This window comes from Dreissena polymorpha, chromosome 16 (assembly GCF_020536995.1).
Source record: "Dreissena polymorpha isolate Duluth1 chromosome 16, UMN_Dpol_1.0, whole genome shotgun sequence".
In the NCBI taxonomy this organism is placed as follows: Eukaryota; Metazoa; Mollusca; class Bivalvia; order Myida; family Dreissenidae; genus Dreissena; species Dreissena polymorpha.
In genome coordinates, this window is record NC_068370.1 from 4,799,550 (window position 1) to 4,822,577 (window position 23,028).

A 23,028-nucleotide genomic window follows, 5' to 3' on the forward strand; every position below is an offset into this window, starting at 1 on the left:
ATTTAATAAAACAAGATGTGTTTGTGAAACACAATGTCCCCCTATATGACGTTTGACCTTGAAGGATGACCTTGACCTTGTGAAGGATGACCTTGACCTTTCACCACTCAAAATGTGCAGCTCCATGAGATACACATGCATGCCAAATATCAAGTTGCTATCTTCGTGAAACACAATGTCCCCCTATATGACGTTTTGACCTTGAAGGATGACTTGACCTTGTGAAGGATGACCTTGACCTTTCACACCACTCAAAATGTGCAGCTCCATGAGATACACATGCATGCCAAATATCAAATTGCTATCTTCAATATTGCAAAAGTATTTATAAATAAGCGATTTGGGCCTCATATATTTGACCTCTGACCTTGAAGGATGACCCTTGACCTTTCACCACTCAAAATGTGCAGCTCCATGAGATACACATGCATGCCAAATTCAAGTTGCTATCTTCAATAATGCAAAAGTATTCATAAAATGAGCGATTTTGGCCACATATATTTGACCTCTGACCTTAAAGGATGACCTTGACCTTTCATCACCACTCAAAATGTGCAGCTTCATGAATCACAAGCATGCCAAATATGAAGTTGCTATCTTCAATATAGCAAAAGTTATTGCAAATGTTTAAGTTGGCGCAAACAGACAGACCAACAGACAGACCAATAGACAGGGCAAAACAATATGTCCCCCCACTACTATAGTTGGGGACATAAAAATGCCGACAACGACCGATTCAGCTTTAAATTTCCCGCGTACGTTTTAGTATATTTACCGTACCCGGGTACATGTAAGTATACTTAAGAGTACCCGGGGTACATGTAAGTAGTACCCGAGCCGACAATGACCAATCGAGCCTTAATATGCCCTGTATTTGACAGACATATAAAAGAGACAAATGGAAAGGATGAAAAAAACAACACAGCAGTAATTAGTTTTATCAGAGACATAGATAACAGAGATAGGCAGCTTGCCAAATATCGGCAAACTCTCGCGCATCCAGTGGTTTTGGCGAGATAGGTTTAAACGCGCAACTGTTTGACGGTTGCAACGGTAGTAAACACGCTTATCAACATTTCTAAAACTCGCTTTCGCATTCCATTTTTGCGATTTGAAACAAATATGTTATGTATTATTAAAATGAGAATGTATGCGGTATTATCACTCAACGGTAATGTGTCAATTAAAATAAATCACATGCCGCATTGTTTTATTAAGCGATTTTATCTGGCTCCAGTTTGAAAAAAAAAAATGCTTACCGGTATATAAAGATGGCCTTTGTAATGAGATAAAGGAGCGATAAGAATCTTACGACAAACAACTAATAATAGGTTGTTTTAATTAGGTTTTTGTTTTTCATTTTAATTGCATTTTTCAAATTTGAATAATCCGAATGCCATTTACCTGTAGTATAATTTGAATAAAGCTCTGAACAAGTTTTTCTTCTTATGGAGAGAATCTGTTCTTGGTCTGCTCTAATCTGCTGTTTGTGTTCTTTGCTCTCTTAAATTACCGCTCAATTCAATGCACAATTTTACCTATAAATAACATTACAACCTAGAGAATATGTATAGAATCTTCAGACCTGTATACTGTGCCATTCTCCGATATTTAGCATATCGATCAAGTTATTAAGTGACTTTTCTGTTTTTCTTCAACATGTCTTAGGCGGATTTTGTGTCATGGGTGACGAGGATGAACATTGTGATAGTGAATTTGTTGAGGACATTAATCAGTCCGTTGTGTATGAGTGCCCAGAATGCAAAAGTTAATGAAAAGAACATATGGATTCCATGTGTTGTTAAAAGCACAATCAAAACGTTAAAAGTAAGTCCCCTTATGTACATAATGATAAACTAAATGAAATGTGTTCCGGCTTCTACAGAGGAGCTTATGCAACCATTTATGTGATACAGTCTCTAAGTAAACCTCTGTAGTAACAATTTTAGTCTGTGCAATAAAAGAATGCATGAACATAGTTTTTACAATTTAATGATATTTCATCAAAACTTCATCATCATAAACACATATCAATACACCTGGCATAAAAAATAAGCAATTTATTACACGTATTAAGCAAGTTGTTGATATTACAAAAATTAATAACATATCGGGAGAAAACAGCTAATATTCTGCAGAGATGCAGGCAACAAACATGTAAGCATAAGAGCCATTATCGTATGGGGCAGAAAATTCATAATCACATAAGAATTTTTCATCATGGAGATTGGACTATAAATGCGACTGAGAGTGTTAACATGTTTTTACCATAGTCATGTAAGGAAAAAAGCCCCGCCCCTTGGTGGCCATGTTTTTCATGATATCATTGGGACACTCTATAGAGTGTTAAAAAAGTTTTTTCGAATCCCGGACAATCGCTCCTACGGACAATCGCTCCTACGCTAAATTTGACAAGGCGGACAGTCGCTCCTACGATGTTTTGACAGGGCGGACAGTCGCTCCTACGATGTTTTGACAGGGCGGAAAGTCGCTCCTACGATGTTTTGACAGGGCGGACAGTCGCTCCTACATTATTTTGCCAACCCGGACAATTACTCCTACATTATTTGTCAACCCGGACAATCGCTCCTACATTATTTTGACTCCACGGCAAAACATATTATTCGCTGATCAAAGGCTTACACCTTTAATTAACCAACAATTAAAATTGCCAACCTGTTAACAGAAAGCCAATTTAACATGAGCCGATCAATTTGATTTTAATTAATTAATTTACTTACTGACAAACTATGTTACAGTTTGTCGATTCTGTAAATATAAGGTAGTTATAAGGGCACTTTGGACAATGGTTCCTACATTATTCCTATCGGGTACATTCGTTCCGATATTACATTTATTGGAATAAGTGCCATTTTGCGAATGGAATAAACATAAAAACCACATTAAATCAATAATTGCTATAACAAAAATGGTAGTATCAATTGATAATGACCACTTTGACACCTATGATGTGCAAACCGTGCATAAAGATTACAGAATGGCGTCACATTAAAGGGGCCTTTTCACAGATTTTGGCATGTTTTGAAGCTTGTCATTAAATGCTTTATATTGATAAATGTAAACATTAAATTTTAAAAGCTCCAGTAAAAAATCAAAAATAAATTTAAAAAAGGAAAACAAAAGTAGCCCGCAGCAGGACTCTAAGTAAAAACGCATTAGCCAACTGAGCTATCCTGCCAAGGATACATAAGATGCGTATTTTATACCTTATATCATCGTAGTTTCACAAATTTAAACGACATCACTAGAACTTTCCAAATTATTCAATCGCTTCGCGTTGCAACGCTTAATAATTTTTAGGTTTTTAAATCGTCAAAAGATGCATATAATGACTATATTAGACCATGGCAAATGTTCAGTAATACTGTTTCCTCACAAATATCATAACTAAACCGAAAATTTGCGAATCTGAAACAACTTTTCTCAATTTTGTCAATTTACCAAACCGTCAAAAGATCCCTTTAAAGTGAATTAAGGTTAGTAAACAATTGGCTAGGTCATGTTTTCACATTTGACCCATTGATTGATATGACACTGAACAATTTCTTAATCGGCATTTCTATGATTATTAAAATACTGAACGATTTTTGTATGTGTTGAATTGTAATATATTGATAAAATGTTATATGTATATGTTACAATAACACAAAATAGACAAGAACAATTATACATTGAATACAAAATTCATGAAATGCAACATGCTGGCGAATTCAAATGTACAGACATTTTCGATTTCAAATTTAAATATCTGGCTTATTTCGCATTTTTCGACACAAGTTGGCAATTTTAATTGTCGGTTAATCATAGGTGTTAGCCTTTGATCGGCGTACACTACATTTTGCCGTGGAGTCAAAATAATGTAGGAGCGACTGTCCGGGTTGACAAAATAATGTAGGAGCGATTGTCCGGGTTGGCAAAATAATGTAGGAGCGACTGTCCGCCCTGTCAAAACATCGTAGGAGCGACTGTCCGCCCTGTCAAAACATCATAGGAGCGACTGTCCGCCCTGTCAAAACATCGTAGGAGCGACCGTCCGCCCTGTCAAATTTAGCGTAGGAGCGATTGTCTGTAGGAGCAATTGTCCGGATACCAGGTTTTTCTATAGCTATATATAGACATAAGGAAAATGCCCCACCCCCTGGTGCCCATGTTTTTGAACCAACCGGAACCATTTTGGAACTTGCCCAAGATATCATTTTGACAAATCTTCTGACCAAGTTTCATGATGAACGGACAATAAACCGAGAACAATTTTTTAACTTGTCCAAGATTTCATTTGGAAAAATGTTCTGACCAAATTTCATGAAGTTTGGACAATTAATGTGGCCTCAAGATTGTTTACAAGGCAAATGTTGACGCCACACAACCACACACTCCACGACTGCCAAAAGGCGATCAAAAAAAGCTCACCATTAGCACATTGTGCTCAGGTGAGCTAAAGGGCAAAAGATAATCACTAGAAATTTGTTCCCACAAAAATGGTTCTGGCAACTTCCTAACCATGAACATGTTCAGTAGTGTGTCCTGCTTCATTAACACATACTTTTCATCCTTAAATATGTTTTTGCCATGCTTTGATCTGAATGTAAAAAAGCGAATGTCCAGGTCTCTAGCGTGCGTATTGACAATAAATTTGCTTTGGATCACTTCGTTCAGTATGTAACACTCAACCCTGAATAGGCAACAGGGATCTCAACTTGACAGTCTCCAACGTCAGCTTAGTCTGGTTCTGTTGTTGACGATGACTAACTAACACTGAGTTGCTTTGTCTTCATACAATGCAGTGTTGAGAAGTATCATCCTCAGTTCTCAGTTATGGATTCATCCTCATTGAGCAGGAAACCATCCTCAAGCGCTGTTGGGGATGATTCATCATGTCGGAGATGGCTTGTGCTTCTTCTGCACCCCATAACTCAGTCACTCCCTCCTGGGCATGGCCAAACTGTAAATACAAATGAGCATATTAGATGAACACACCAAATAATATGAAATGTATTATATGCTATTCTAAATTTAGATAAAACAAGAGATGGTGTTCATCAGAAACACAATGCCCCCTACTGCGCCGCAATTTGACCTTTGACCTGAAGAATGACCTTGACCTTGAACTTCCACCACTCAAAATGTGCGGATTCATGAGATACACATGCATGCCAAATATCAAGTTGCTATCTTCAATATTGCAAAAGTTATGGCCAACGTTAATTTTTTTTCGGACGGACGGACAGACTGACATACTGACAGTTCAACTGCTATATGCCACCCTACCCGGGGCATAAATATAAAGGCCTCATGGAATTTATAAAGAAGGCACATAGCATGCAATTTATAATGTTTCATATGTGAATTCTTTTTCTTCTATCAGCATTTTAACCATTTTAAAAACCCAACAACATTCAGGCTGTTTAGTTGACTTGTTACTGCATAATGTAATAATGGCAATTTCTCCATAAGATATAAACACACTACTGCAGTTGACGGCCAGTTACCTTTAAAATAGATTTATGTGTGTTACATGAATATGTAACTTAAAAACTCTTCCATTATACAAAATTCCTTTCTTCTTGTAATAGAATGAGCTTCATTTTATAAATTCATTGTCCATATTTCAGCAAATGAACACAGAAAGACAATAAACAACCAATCCACCATTTACAACCACACATAACTGGGAATAAGACAAAATGCTGTCTTATTTCCAGGTATTGTGTGGTATTAATATTACCTGAGCTAAGACAACCTTATTAAATTATCTTCCTGTATTATAAATTGATCAACAAGCACCTGTTTAAATTAAATTCTTAGATTTAATATTCCTTGATCAATGGATTAAAATTAAATTATTAATTAAATTCTTATCTTAATTATTAAATGACTCTTGTTTCAAAACTAAATTTATAAATTAAATCATATATTAAATGATCAATTTATTAAAACTTTCCTTAACTTATAAACTGAAGCACTTTTTAATTAAGCACATTCTTCGATGATTTTAACTACACAAATAAACAACCATTATTTATACTAATTTACACAAAGTAAGATTGTGAATGAGAATGAAGTCAAATTATAAATGTTTAAATTATTATAAAAAGTTGATTTAATTGGGGAGGGCTAATCTCTTATCTGGCACCATACTGTGTCTGCCATTATAACTTTGATATACATCAAATGATATACATCACCATTCGGTGACGGACGGACTGACCGACATGTACAAAAAATCTACTCCCCTCTTCTTTGAAGGGGGCATAAATATGGAAACCATAAAACTATTGAAATCAGAAATTTGCTTATATATAAATGCATAATATATTATAGATTGATTATTAAATGAGGCATGTATTGATACGTCTTGCTAATTACAGCATTTAAACTTAGAGCAGATAATATAAGATTTTTTAGAGAGTAAATTTTCCCCCCACAACTAAAATTGTGTACATAACATCTAACTGTATTTTTTTCTTTATCAATTGTGGATTTTAAAAATTCACTTAACTTTGTTAAAACAGAAAGAGCTTTCTCTTACATCATACATTTTCACAAGTCGTATATTTGTACAAAATGCATAAACATATTTTTGGTGTTATTTTGATGCATGTGTATTGTGTATTTATTATTATGGTAGTTTGATGTTTAGCTGTATATGCTTATGTCGCAAATAAACTCGCTGTTCTGTTCTGTTAATTTTATAATATTGGGATTTATTGTGCTCGAATCAAAGTCAGGGGAAGTCTACACTGTGTATTAGCAACCTGCTGTGTTGATCACTATCTTATTAGCTCAATACACAGCACCTGGCTACTGTACTGGAAAAATTTGGATTTACTGCCAAAATAAACTGATTTCATTTATTGCTAAATTGTTGTGTACCTTAAAAAAACTTCAATAAATAGTAAACGCTCTAACCATTGTCTTATATTTATACCGTTTGAAAAAGTTAATGACAATTATTGCAAGCGTCCGTTTTATTTACCATTATTATTTTAAATACGCGTTCAATGGCAAATAATATAGGTAAAATCATTATTTGATGTGGATATCAGTACAGTTAATAATTATAGGTTATTAGACGTTTCACTGTACAATACGGAGATATATTTGGACGAGCACACAGTTTGAAGTTCATATTGGACGAGCCGTTAGGCGAGTCCAATAATGACTTCAAACTGTGTGCGAGTCCAAATATATCACGTATTGTACAGTTAAAACGTCTAATAAACTTTTATTCTATATCCTCATTACCAAACTAGCTTTCCGTATTTTTATTTTCATTCATTGATTACGCACTTTATGACGTATCTCGTGTGACGTCATTTCTCTGACGAAACATACTAGTATAAGCAAGACTCTGCATTTTAGGGACAACAATATGGAGGTGGTAGTGTTTAATAAATCTAGTAGCAAATTATACCATTTTGATAGCATTGAACGAATCCAAAAGGCAAAACGTATTTCGGATTGTGTGTTTGTCATGCATAATTGTTAACTTCGATAGGAATAAAACAACTCGCTCCGACAGGATTACGAATTCGTAAATTGTGTTTTGGCCTTTGGGTCAGAATGGTGAGCATGTGTACAAAACGCTATCAACAAATACTGTGGTTTAAAATACATTTCGATAAATGGATGGAAGAACAGAAATGGAAAATGGAAATGCATATCATTGTTACTTAGTTGTTATTAGGCTAGCATTGGATTAAGTTGTCATTGAGGTTAATAAAATAGATTTTTTGTTTTGTTGTTGCATATTTGTTTTCATTTCTAGCAATAACAATATCACTTGCTTTTGCAGTTTTTTAAATTTCTAACAATAAAAAATTAATTAAATATCACATTCTCGATTCGTTTTTTTATTTCCTCTCATATTTTCAATAGGAAAGTATTAAAAAGAGACATACGAGCAAAATATCGCCTGTGTGAATCGATTATAGTACATTCGGATACTTTTTCTCGGTAACGGCTTTTATCGTATAAAACAATTGCTTAGTGCACGTGTACTCAACTGTCCAATATGGAAAAAATACAGACTTTTGGATCCAATACCGGAATATATTGGGACGGTCACGTGGTACATATGAAGAATGCCGATTGGATTGAATTTATTGGATATAGAATAAATGTTAGTAAATGTCTATATATTCTAAGCATAGCAAATACGCAATTGTATAATTCCGAACTAATATTATTTACTTAAATATGATCTAGCTAGAAACCAACATCAACATGGATCAACATCACCGTGTACTTTTATTTAGTTTTCAGTAAATCTGTCCTTGAAATAGAGGTAGCCTTATTAAAGACAGCGCTAAGTGTGAAAGTGGAGATTAAGAAATAAGATCTATTGCATCGCACTGGCGGTATAGCATGTAGTCTTAAATAAGACCATTTAAGACATGGATAAAATACAAATATGACACATATGAATCTTTCATTTCTTGAAAAAATAAGCACGTAGTCACATATAAATAAGACTACATTTAAAACACAGAAACAATATGAATAAGACACATTTGAATCTTTCATTCTTAAAAAAGCATGTGAATCTTTAGAATACAATATAAATAACATGTATTACTGACACATTATTCTCAAACAACATGTTTAATTAAAAAAAATGTATCCGTACAATACTCAATATCCTTTTACAATGAATTTAACAAGTTTTCTTTAATGACCGATTCATCAAAGAAACACAAATTCCCAACCATTAACAACATGTTCAATTAAAAAAAAAAATGTTTCCGTACAATACTCAATATCCTTAAAAATATTGCTCAAAAATCTGTTTTACTATATAACGTCTGGCATTTTTACCTATGGCATTTTTACCTGTGGCATTTTTACCAATTTAACCCTCTGGCATTTTTAAACGCTGGCATTTTTACCTATGGCATTTTAAACCGCACACCATATAAATGGGTATCAAAAAGTAAATTTCAGTAGCGGAAAGATATAATAGCAAATTCAATAAGTATACTGTATTGATATGACAGAAATTAAAATTCAAGTATGAAATGTGTCCACTTTATCAAATTCTAGTATTTAAATGGGTCCAGTTATAAAACTTCTTGTATTGAAATGGGTCCACATTCTCAATGTTGTCGTATACAAATGGGTATGCTTTAAAAAAAAATCTTGTATCAAAATGGGTCCTACTTTATCAGAGTTCCAGTTTAAAAATGGGTCACATTTCGCAAGTCTCAGCGGAACCCCCCCCCCCCCCCCCCCCCCCCCCCCCCCCCCCCCCCCCCGGGTTTAATGTCTAGGTGTTTGTTACCTCTCACAGCAATTGCTAGGAAGGGGGGGCTACATCTTGTTCGGATTACAATAATTTTAATGTTTAAGTGGTCATTATTTTATGTTATTTTCTATTGATGCAAAGAAATACTTGAATTACTTCCCAAAATGTATAATATATTATAACATTATTATTTTTTTGCAAGCATTCCCCACACATTTGGCAACGTCAATATGGTGAAATAATCAAAAATAATATTTTCATGATATTGTTGAAAAACACAATAAGAATCTTTTATTGACATACCATATATATATATCGCTCAAATCAGCCAATGAAATAAATGAAGTGTCTTTATTTGTGTCTAGCCACAGGAAATTTTATTGGACAGTCTGTCTTACAAAGGTCAGGTAAGGTGAAAAGCTGGCTTAGACAGCTTCCACGAGAAAGTACAATTGAAACATATACATGTAACTGTTAAGCAAGTGCTAATTATAGCAAAAAACAAAACCTGCATATTTAATTGGCTCTGGAGATAATCTGCCTACTGGGGTCGGTGATGTCCCCCAATAGCTTATCTTATCAGTTTATTTATAAACTGCAGTGTGATAGCTCTTATAATGAGGTGAAGCAAAATGTCTATGTCACAAAAGAATGTTACTTTCAGTTGCAACTGGGCAGACAATTATCAGTGGTCAATTACACGAAAAAAAATCAATGAAATTAATGATTTTAACTTATTTTTTAACATGATTAATGTTTTTTTTCATTGATATATTATTAATTGGTAATCTCAACCAAAGTGATCAAATTGATTACAGATGTATTAATTCATGCATTTAATAATATTTGGGCTTCTAGACCCTTTATCAACCACTGTTCATCTATAAAAAAAAATCCTATTCTTATTACGGGTGTCACGATACGCTCCCCTTCATTACTATACGTATCGCGGTACAGTGTGTACGATACAATATGTACCGGGATACGTATTGTCAGATGGAAACAACATACAAACCATTTTAAACCATTTTTTCAATTTTATTTAAAGACCTCTACATACATTCATTTCTTTAATTTGTAAAAAATGTAATTTAATTTTAAATTCATGATTACAAAATTTGTCATTTAAAAATTGGATATGAGATGATATTGGCAGAATTTCCATTAACATTGATCCAATTACTGTGCCACATATTTTATTGATTGCGCCAATGGAATCTTTCTTGCCGCGTATTGTTACAACATCCAAACATTAAAAGTTTACTTGGCGCGTTGGCGCATATGAAAAATGCTGTACCGTACCATACGCACTCGAAGGCGTATCATGCACTGTACTGAGAGGAGACTATTACCATATACCGTCCCACACAGTACCGTGACACCCTTAATTCTTATCCTATTAACTTGCACAAAAAAGAAAGATGCATAGTACTGCACGATTATTGCATTTGATGTTCATGGGCATTTGAAAAGTGCGGTCACTCATTCAACTTCTATCAGAAAGGAAAGAAAATGCCAGAGTCTCTTCACTGGTGCAGAAGTTGCATGAATTGCTTTTTCAAAATGTAACTTGTATACATGGGTTAACATGGTTCACTAAAATTCTCATGAAATCAATTATTTGACTGATTACTTAACTGTTCCCACACCTAATTAAGCTCCAACACTTATTTTTTGCATAAATGCAGATCATCAATGCAATAGACTGTATTCGGAACTCCACTAATCGTTAGGTACAATAAACTTTTTACCATTATGACCCTAGTGTCACATGAATATTCTGGTACCGTACTTGCTTAGTTTGAACAAGACTATTTCTAAGCAATATAAGTCCAATACCGATGAAACTCCACCATTTTCAGCAATATTTCTAGTCTATTTGTTGCCATACCAATCAGAATTATTGACATTGGAACACAATGAATTGACATGCATAATCTCCATGTTGCCTTCTATCCATGTTTCAAGTTTCATGAAAAAATATGTAGAACTTTTAAAATTATCGCAGGATCCACTATTTTCAGCAATATTTCTAATCTATTTGTTGCCATAGCAACCAGAATTCTTGACGTAGGAACAAAATGAAATGACGTGCATAATCTCCATATTGCCATCTATCCATAATTTCAAGTTTCATGAAAAAATATGAAGAACTTTTAAAGTTATCACAGGATCCAGAAAAGTGTGACTGACTGACTGACAGACAGAGCAAAAACCATAAGTCCCCTCCATTTTCACCTGTAGGGGGAATAACAATACGCATTCCCGTGGATCTAGGTCAATTTTATTTGTAACTCATGTAAATTAGCCGAAAAAACCAGTTGCAGGCAAGTTCCAAATAAGAACTATTGTTCAGACTTAATCCCTTGAAATACCCCTTGGACCGAGAGCTATCAGAGATCTACACCACAGTAATTAACTACATGTACATGATAAGTTGGCAAGTATCTGATGTTGTTAATGTGTCATTTGTCTTCATGAATTGAAATTGAATCTGCTTTTTGGTCAAAAGTAATCATAATCATAAAATAATAATGAGTAATGACCTCTTGTAGTGGTAATCTATAAAATTATTATTTAAGTAAAACAAAAGCTATAATTAATGATCAATCCATGATTAATGAAAAAAGTAATCAATTAAAAATCATGATGATAACAGATTAACAATTATGATTACCCCATGTCTGCTACTGGCAACTTATTGAAAATATAACCCCATTTCTCAGGTAAAAAGTTTTTATCAACTCATCAAATAATTATGAAATGGTATTTGTACTAAATACTTCAGGTAAAAATGAAAGTTACATTTAAAATTTGAGATTTGCACAACAGTAGATAGCAGCTTGTGCTTCAGTGATTGAGACACAAAGAAACTATTATCAAGCATGTGCAATACCCTTAATGTTTTGAAGCATATTTAATTTGCATGAAAACAACTCTTTTATCTTGAAATAATTAATGAGAAAATCAGAGCTTCCCTTGGCATACTTTTTTGTATCTTCATCACACCCTAGGGTGAATTAAAAAGAGACAAAACAAAAACACAATTTCTGATAGAATATTGGAAATAGTGTCACAAAGCATTTGGAGATTCTCAGAATGTTCAAAAGAAATTGTAAATACATTTTAAATGTTTATTTATGGATTATGATGAACAATTTAATGATCAATATAAAAAGTGCTTATGAAATGCTGGGAACAAATTAAAATGAATGATGCCTGATTGAAATCCCGTTGTGTTTTTTCCAGAGACTATTTATCATCTTTGATGTGAGGTGTGAGCATTTAGAAGCCCTTAAATCAATTGAAAGTCTGTCACATTGAATCTTAAATTATGAGTCTGAATATTGAAATGTGTAAAAGGTCCCTTTTTTGGGCTGGACTAAATGACTGCCAACTTATGACATTGAACAACAAGTTTACTGTAAAGTGTCAAATGAGCAGTACAACAATTGGCCCAGTGACACCCCATTTGCACAAATATTTGTTTGGTACTTTTTCAATCATTTTTGACCCAAGCATTATAACTCCTTAGTAAACTCCTAACAACAAGTATCGTTGAAAACGATGGATGCTCCCCGATGATGCGCTTTGTCAATCTATGTTAATAACCACCTAAAATCTATTATTAGCCTCGGTGACCTTGACCCCAAATTACATCAAGCGTCATCAAAAGGTAGGTCTATATATAGGTACCTACATGCCAAATATGTAAGAGATCAGTAAAATATTGAAGGCGCTATGAAAAACTGTAACAAAAGTGTGACGGAAAAATATATAATTAGCCTCGGTGACCTTGACATTTACCCCAGTGACCTAAAAACTCATCAAAAGGTAGAGGTCCATGCAAGGTACCTACATGCCAAATATGAAAGAGATCGGTAAAGTAGTTAAGGCGGATGGCCCTATGAGAAACTGTAACAAAAGCGTGACGGAAAATCTATTATTAGCCTCGGTGACCTTGACCTTGAACCCAGTGACCTCAAACCTCATCAAAAGGTAAAGGTCCATGCAAGGTACCTACATGCCAAATATGAAAGAGATCAGTAAAGTAGTGAAGGCCCTATAAGAAACTGTAACAAAAGCGTGACAGAAAATCTATTATTAGGCCTCTGTGACCTTGACCTTGAACCCAGTGACCTCAAACCACATCAAAAGGTAGAGGTCCATGCAAGGTACCTTAGACATGCCAAATATGAAAGAGATCCGTAAAGTAGTGAAGGCCCTATGAGAAACTGTAACAAAAGCGTGACAGAAAATCTATTATTAGCCTCGGTGACCTTGACCTTGAACCCAGTGACCTCAAACCTCATCAAAAGGTAGAGGTCCATGCAAGGTACCTACATGCCAAATATGAAAGAGATCGGTAAAGTGTTGAAGGCGCTATGAGAAACCGTAACAAAAGTGTGACGGAAAGAAGTAAGGAAGGAAGGAAGGAAGGACAAACTGGCCACTATATGCTCCGCCAAAATTTTATTTCGGGCAGCATAAAAATATAACACTTGTTTAACCCTTTCCCACACAAAAGCAAAGTGGAAGTGGCTATGTGCAAACAGTATAACTTCAGAACAGCCTGTGAATAAAACGCAGGCTGTTCAGGTTTTATGCTGTTTGCTGCTCATCAGTATCTAAGGGTTGGAAATGAAGCCTTTAAAACTTGGATATAGTAAGAAAGGTCTTGAATTAAATATAACTTTCTAAGTGACTACAAATGCGTCAAAATACTACTTAGTATCTAAGGGGTAAAGGGATAAACAAAAAGTAAGGATTTGTAGTAAAAAACTAAGAAGATTGCCAGTAATATTACAAACAAATAAAACTATGTATTTAAACATGATAATATTGTCTTTGTGAAATTAATCTGCAGATTCATTAGCCCATTGTTATCAATAATTAAATCAAATACAACTGATAGATTTACCATGCCAACACATTGTTTAAAACAATTATTATAATACTTGTTTTCCTCAATAAAAAAACAACTTATTTCGTATTCATTTAAAATTAATAAAAAACCCTCAAATCTCAAGATTGTTTGACCTGGAGATAATAAGATATTTGTGTGGAGTGTGTCCTTCAGCTTATCAGTTACTGTGTTACTGATTGTAATCTAATAAACCGTGGGCGACTGTGCTCTCTAGGGGTCTAAGGTGACAAAATAAGATAAGACTGGATGCATGTATTTAAGAGGGCATAAGGCACTATTTGGATTTTTTATATTAATAAATGACATTAAATAAAAATGGAAACTAACAAACTAACAGCTCATAGATTATGGGCATTCAATAGTGGTGATATTATATTGTTAGTAAAAAACAACTGCATTAATTTATCAAAAAGAAACTTAACACATAAAATTGTCTATTTGGTATCTGAAAAATCTTTTCTTGCTGAAATTGTGATGTACACACCATCAATGCATTTGGTTACGTAATATCCCATATTTCTACGAATTCACTGATGGTATTGACACAACTTACATGTAACTGTAACAATAATAAATATTAATAATAATTATACTGCGAAAAAGTTTCCACCGTAGATTTTCATTTTCAAGTAATTGATCGCCTGATAATAAAGGCCAATTTCGTGCAGTCACACCAGCAACCAGTATTCGATTTCCATTCTGGGACCAGGGTCCATGTAAATTGTTTCGGTGGTGACAATACAATATAGGTGGAGCTTAAATTAGGTACTCTGGTTGATCCACATGGCACATGACCATGTCAACTTTAAAATATGTTTTTCAATGAGTCAGAGATTAATGCATAGACTTAAGCTCTTAATATTGAAAATTCTTCCCACATTTTGAGTCTTAACTGCAGGAGCTCCAGGTCAACACATTGTCATAAACATGATAATACATATTCATCATCACACACTGTCATGTAATTATTCAGGTGAGGAAGGAACTAAGAAATAAAATATATGCACACATGCAGACATTTGTTCACAACCTGTGGCTTTCAAGCCTAAAAGATGCAGCAGACGTAAACATCCTCAGGTGTGAAAAATGATGTTCAATAAATTTAAAATAATCTACAGTAGATACACTTGATTAACCACACAGACGAAATCTACAGTACTGTAACGACACTGAATTGCACTTAAGTATGTGAATAATTTCATCATTGTTCAATTAATTAATTAATTCAATACCAACAACAAAAAATCAATTATAAAAGTGGATAACATTCATTAACCCTTTCAGTGCGGGAACCGAATTTTAAAGGCCTATGCAAAACGTGGTGTCTCATCAGGATCCAAACTGTTTGCTATTCTGATAGTATTCTTTGAAAAAAATCAAAGAAAATGCTAATTTTAGAAATTCAGCAGACGACATTTTAGCAGACGACAAATTTCCCAGCATGCAAAGGGTTAAGGGGGAAGGGGATATATTTTTGCCCAAATTTCAAGTTCCGAAAGGCAGCAAACAGTCAAATCCATTTCATCAAAACAGAAAGTGACACAAGAACGCCTATTTGTGTCAGTGTCATAATATAGCGCTAAGGCAACATGCATTGAAAATAAAACCAAAGACAAGGCCAGCTTCTTCACTTGTGAAACTATTGCCCTTGATCTTCCCCCCGGAAGCGAGACAATTCACCCCCAAGACAATTCACCCCGATTATCTATTGATGTTTGTTTTTGTTATCAGGGGTTTTTTTTAGAAAAAGGGGAAGACGCTGGACGCTGGGTAAAAGGGGAAAATCGAGCGCGAAAGAGACATATTTGGGGAAAAAATAAAAAACTGTTCATTTCAATGTCTATAACTCGCCTACAGACTTCAGGTTTTTTTTTAGAAAAAGAGGCATGTCTCTGACCTTTTTGTTCTTAAACACATGAGCAAGTATGATATTAAAGTCAAAGTCCTAAATAAAGTTGCAGGGGTAGATCTAATAATGGGAAATGTTTTCAACTGGGGCCGGGGAACGATGTCAATATTGTGATTTCAATTTCATGATGAATGGGTTGACGATCTAGATCTGCTACAGTATTGGAAGGGAAAGGTGCGGCCGCTGCCGATTGTCTACTTTCACTTTCACAATAATCCGACAGTATTAATCGATGTTGATTACATGTACCTTCGAATCCTGCTGGGTTTCGACGGTTTTTGATGATTCATTCTTAAAAAATGCGTCAACGCAATTAATATTTTCCGAGTCCGAACGTTTTATTTTGTTCGTGTATGAACGCCAATTGTGAGACTTTTTCTGTTTTAACGTTTATATCTTGGCTTTCAAATAACCCGGGTGAAAATTCGACTGGTTTCTGGTAATTTATTGACGGAACACCCTTCTCGCGCAAGACCGGAATCCAGTAAAATAGTCACATGATTAATACGATTAGTTGCCCGGTTTCCACGACGTAATTTAAGAGCTATATAATATAGAATCACTGGGATTCCCAGATTTGAGTGTTCGTCGGGAGAGAGAGAGAGAGCGAGATCGTTGTACATGGTACAAATTTGATACGTGTCGGCTTCCCAAAAGAAAAAAAAAAATTCTTTGAGGGTAAAATATTATATTTTGGTTAAAAATTATATTTTTGGAGGGGAAATGGTTGTTTTAGGGGGAAAATTCTGGTAGGGGAAGACGCCGAATATCGGCGTCACTTTCTTAGTAAAAAAACCCCTGGTTATTAACAATATCTTATTATAACACTGTATTATGTGAATTGGGAATAAGACATCAAACTGGGAATGAACATCATTTTGGTGATTTTCTCAAACAAAACTATTCATTTCATGAGCAACATATATTTTTGTAATACATTATCTATAATTTAAGCTTAATAAGAAATTTTCCATGACTTTTTCATTAACAGTGATTGAATTTGTTTCATTTAAAGTGTATTTTGAAACCGTGTCCATGCGCGGCATGGACACAGTTTCATTTCATGAGGATTTTTTGTTTAAATTAATAAAAAATCAAGTTTTGAAGTAAAATCAATTTAAATGATGCTATTATATATGCAAGTATATGTTTTAATTATAATTTGTAAAACTAGATAAATGCAACATATAAAACTGCATATTATGCACTTTTGATAAAACACAATTTAATCCCAAATTGATGTCTTATTCCCAATTCACATAATACGGTGTTTTATTAACAATATCTTATTATTGTTTTTATGTCATTAAATAATTTATTATGTGTTTATGTTTTATTTAAGATTGATTTTATTCATTAAAACAGTTTATATTTGTAAAAAGTGTATGAATAAATAATAATGGTATTGGATACATTATTTGGAAATAATCTAATTGTTTTATTTGATAAGTTATGCAAGATTTCGAAATTTTTATAAAATTACTATATTTATTTTTAAATGGGAAATATAATAATAAAATATTTGTCACATAATCAGTCAACAAAGTAACAACACCTAAAAAACAACCTTTTTCACACCCATAAAGGTATCAATAAACAGATAATCTGTCAGGCATTTAGAGCTGATGAGGGTACTGATTATCTAATGGTAGATAAGGCTATTACTGATTGGGGTTGCTTAGAGATAAGGCTGAAGTATGGAATGAGTTAACATACTGTATGATTGAAGTGGACTTGAATTGAGTACAATTTTTGTAAAAAGTACATTACATTTCAAAACATGTTTAAGAGGAGCATACTAGTGGTATTATAGTAGATTTAATAAATCATGAGGTATTCGTGTATAAGTAGCATTTAAAAAAATTATAACATAAAATGGTGTGAATTTGATACTGGCTTTGAAATGAATACTGATAATTGCAGACTAAAATATGTTTCAATACACAACATTACAAAACACAACTTCTATCACTAATCCTTCAATGAGAGAAAATCCAACAACTTAATGGATAATAAGAATAAAAATAATAATTTTTTTAATGAAACACTTTTGTTTATAGGCAGTTAAATAAAAATAATAATCAAAATATCAGGTGAACAACAATGGAATTTTTTAATACAATACCAGGTCTTAGAATTGCCCAGCCCAACATAATTATTTGTCAATGTGTGTAACTGAAGTCTTTGTTTATCTGTGTTGACACTTTGATAAAGCCTTGTCAGGTGTGTGAATGCTTATCATGTACCATCATGTAACTCTAATGGAACTCAAAACTCCCCATTTTTCTCATGTAACTGCGGCGTGCGTCAGGGAGAAAATTTATCGCCCATCCTCTTTTCCCTTTTCCTAAATGACCTTGGGAATTACTAAGAATCTAAAAGCCACCATGGTATAGAACTTACAAATCCAGAAAACAATATTGCTACTTTTCTCAAAATAATTGTACTATTATATGCAGACAACACAGTCTTAATTGCTGAAAATGCCCAAACACTACAAAACTGTCTGAATGACTTTGCTGATTACTGTAAAACATGGAAGTTAAATATAAATAAGGATAAAACAAAAGTTATTATTTTCGGATCAAGGCAAAATAGAAACTTCTCTTTTAAAATAGACAACATGTCTCTAGAAATTGTTAACTCATACAAATATCTAGGTGTTTTTTTAGCAAAATCTGGTAGCTTCCTAACTGCAAAGAAACATCTTGCACAACAAGCAAGGAAAGCAATGCACCTACTCTATTCAAGAATTAATAACCTTAATTTACCAATATATCTGATATTAAAACTTTTTGATAACACTATCCTGCCAATATTAACATATTCAGCAGAGGTTTGGGGCTATGAAAGCATTGATTTACTAGAGAAAATACACAATGAATTTCTGAGAAAAATTTTCAATCTAAGAAAAAGCTCCCCACTTTATATGATATACGCAGAATTCGGAAGATACCCCATAGATCTCAATATAAAATGCAGAATGATTGCATACTGGAATAGATTAATAACTGGGAAACCGGATAAATTAGCATATCTCATATATAAATACATGTTAAACCTTCCTAACTTTGAATCTAAATGGATAAATCATGTAAAAAATATCTTCACACAAACTGGCAGAAATTACATATGGCTAAATCAAGATCAAATCCAAAATAAAAATATAAAGTACACTATAAAGAGCATATTACTTAATCAATACCAGCAAACCTGGCATACCTCACTTCAAAACTCAACAAAAGGCTTAAACTATTCAATATTTAAGGATAAGATTGAATTAGAGAAATATTTAATCACACTAACTAAATATGAATCATCTTTATTTATTAAACTTAGAACTGGTAATCACTTTTTCCCAAATGAGACAGGTAGATGGACCAATCAAGACATAAATAAGAGAACATGCCCTCATTTTACATGCAGAGATGTGGCGGATGAATTTCACTACATGCTTATATGTCCCTTTTTTAATGAACATAGAAGGAAGTTTATAAAAAATACTACTACTGTAGAACAAATACGCTAAAATTTAAAGAATTGTTGACAACAAGGTCCTTAAAGGATTAAAAAAAATTATGTAAATTCATAAAAGTATTATTTCAAACATTAACCCGCTGATAAGTTTAACTTGGTGTATATGTTAAATTATGTTTGTTATCTTTTATGTATTTCAACAATTAAACCTCATAAGACTAATTCATATCCACAAAAAATATTACTTTAAACGCTAACACGTTGATAAATTTATTTATATAGAGAACAAAATCATGTCTAATGCAGTACTTTTTGCATTTCGTCTCAATCAATCAATTAATATTTTATAAGATGAATTAATCATCTTACATATTGGTATTACTACATCATAGTTCATGTTGAATACCTAACTTCATTCACTACGCATGTTTAAAATATTTTTACGCATGTTTTTTCAATCTGGCAACAAATATCAATGTCACAAATTTGAAATTACTGATTTACTCATAAATGTTGTTAGCAAATTGTGATTTATATTTTAAACCTTGCACTAGCCAAATTATATGCAATGTACATGTATGTTTGTATCTCAAGCTTATTGTTAACCTTGCTGGAATATGTTTTTTAATCAATGACACTTGACACTTATTACTTATTGCAGCACTTCTACTCATCCCCCCTCTCCATCACCCATCCATGCCTTTCACCATTGATTTCATGTGCCCAGGGGTGGCGAAATCTAAAAAAAATATACTTGTCCACGGACAACCATTTAGGAAATTTAACTTGTCCGTTGCTGAACTACACTTGTCCGTTAATGTTTATATAAATTATAAACGCATTTATTAATTAATGTAAAACAATACCAAAATGAGTATGATTTGCTAGTTTTGTTTATAGTTTAATTTCAATAGTACATTCATTATAGCAGTATATTATAAACAATATAAAGACTTTCTAAAACTTTTAATCTTGCAAAGCTAGTGTTATTAAAACATGTGTTGAACATAAGTGCACCGTAATCTTAACAAATTAAACTAGTTCAATATGTCGACCTCATCGGACTGAGGCTGTGCGCCGCTACTGGTAGCAATTTGATTATCATCAACTGGTAACCATTGAAAATCTGTTAGCCAAGTTTCTTGAAAAGTTCTGGTGCGTTTAATAGATCATATTTTTTTATCATAATCTTTGTTAGTTTTTTTGGGAGGTGGACTGCTCAAAGCTTCGGGTTTTTGCTCCGTTGTTGAAGATTAAAAAAAACTAAATGTTCCATTTTTACCATTAAAGTCGTCTTAAATAACAAGGTACACCGTGTTTTGATTATCTTACGTTGATACTTTTTATTTCCGTCTGATTGTAAAAATAAAGAAACCAGTCTGTACACTGTCTAACAGTCAGGCTGAATGTTTAAAATGCGGCATGTTCCTGGTCTCTTATAGAATAAGGGAGATCACTGCGCAGGAGAGTGCCCGTATTTTAGCTTGATTGCTCCGCAAATAGCACTGACAATGTAATCGCATGTCAACATCCGGTTTTGTAAAACTTAATTATGGCTTTAATACAATGTATTTTTTTGTATACCTGGACCCGACTTTTAAAAAACTTGTTGTCCACGGACAACTTAATTGAAAAAAATCAGTTGCCCAGACAAGCAAATGTACGACTCTGGCAACTCGGACATTTGATTTCGCCACCCCTGGTGCCATGTGTAAACTTACACAACTTCACAAATACATGTACAGTAAAGTACTTTTTGTCATGCAATCTCACTACTGCAGGTCAAATCGACACAATTTAGTACATGATTATATAAAGCTACTTGCTGAAACAATAACATAAAGTCCTTTACTTACGAATCACATGGTCACTGACACAGGACAAACATGGGCATGGTTAATCTGGCCTGACACAACATCGGTCAATGTCACGTGAATGGGTCACTTCACATTTGATCATTACTTAATTAAAACACACCAATTAATCCCAAGTAGAATTACATTAACAGACAATTTCGGTCTACAAAATGTAAATCTATACGTCACTTTTTAAAGTTTAGTTAATAATATATGCGATCTATAAATGAAACACTCTCCACGATTATTCTACAGAGGAAACAGTGAAAACACAAACAATACGCACATTTCTGACCTAATTCCAGGGTTTACACACAGATCAGCGAAGCGCTGCAGACAAAAATAAATTAACCAATCAAATTCACCGGGTTTTAAATAGAACCGAATGAAAAAACCATAACTATAGTCTGCATCAGTAATCCATGTAAACAAACAGGTTATTCAGGCCAAAGGAATAAAAAATGTTTATTTCTCAGGTCAACATCATCATTCCCCCACTCAATTCAAATGTATGTCTCATATCTTTTTTCATCTCCACTTCTCTTTCTCTTTTCTATTTTCTATCTAAAGTTAAACACCATGTCACAATTGTTAATAACTCTTTGTAAAAGATGCATTGTCACTGAATACTCATGTGTCACTATATTTGTGATTTGAGCTTAATAAAGGTTATGTTGTTGTTGTTGTTGTTGCTTGATTGTAATACCCATTAATAGCACGCTTCCAACCAGATTAAATTTCCTTTCTTTAATTAAGGTTTTCTTATCAATTAAACCATAATATTTTATTAAATTAATTATCCCATCTAACATGAATAAATAAGTAATTGTCATAATGTAAAATTCTAAGAATTAAATGAAACTAATTAATCAACTTCAATATTTGACAAAGTTCTCAAATAATAAAATAGCAGTTAACCTAATAATATTATTTCAGTCTTCACGATAGTTCATTTTATCCACTAGCCATTCGGGCTACTGGAATGGTAAAGACAAGTAGCCCAGCAGCAAAATTACTAGCCCAAAGTAAATTTGTTAAAATATACACCCTGATAAAGGGTTTCATCTTTCAATAGCAGTTAATCTATTAAAAGTAAAATTGTATCCAGGGTATGTTAACTGTAAAGCCTATTGCAAAAACAATTGCAACACAATATAACAAGTCAATGTAATTATGTCCTTTATTAATTATAAGTATTTAACATGTGATAAACAACTTCTTCATTCATCTAATCATCACTGCAATCCTGGAGATCCTCTTAGTCAGAAACCATATCCTGTAAAACAAGCAACCTGATAGTTATTTTCCAGAAGTTTACTTGACAAGTGAAGGCATAGATGGCATACTTTTATCATACATGTTGACTTTTTTCTTATGCTGTGTTTTTAAGCGTAGCTTATTAAACTCTGTCTTACAGAAGTAGCTTCTCCTTCATCACTAATTTTTTACCACTTTTCTTGAAATTCACGTTTCCGTGATTTTTCATAGTCATTTGTTGACTTACGATCAGAAGTGGGCAGTTTCTTGCCAGGCTTCACTCCAGCTACGTATTTAAGCATTATGCAGCCTTATGCGCGTAGGGACTTTCAACTTT

At 33.4% G+C, this 23,028-nt stretch overlaps 1 long non-coding RNA gene across 1 annotated transcript in view; it reads right to left on the minus strand.

Moving 5' to 3' along the window:
* The window catches only part of LOC127862491 (uncharacterized), a 44,857-nt gene that overhangs the window by 19,753 nt on the left and 2,076 nt on the right, over positions 1–23,028 (minus strand). The window lies entirely within an intron of this gene.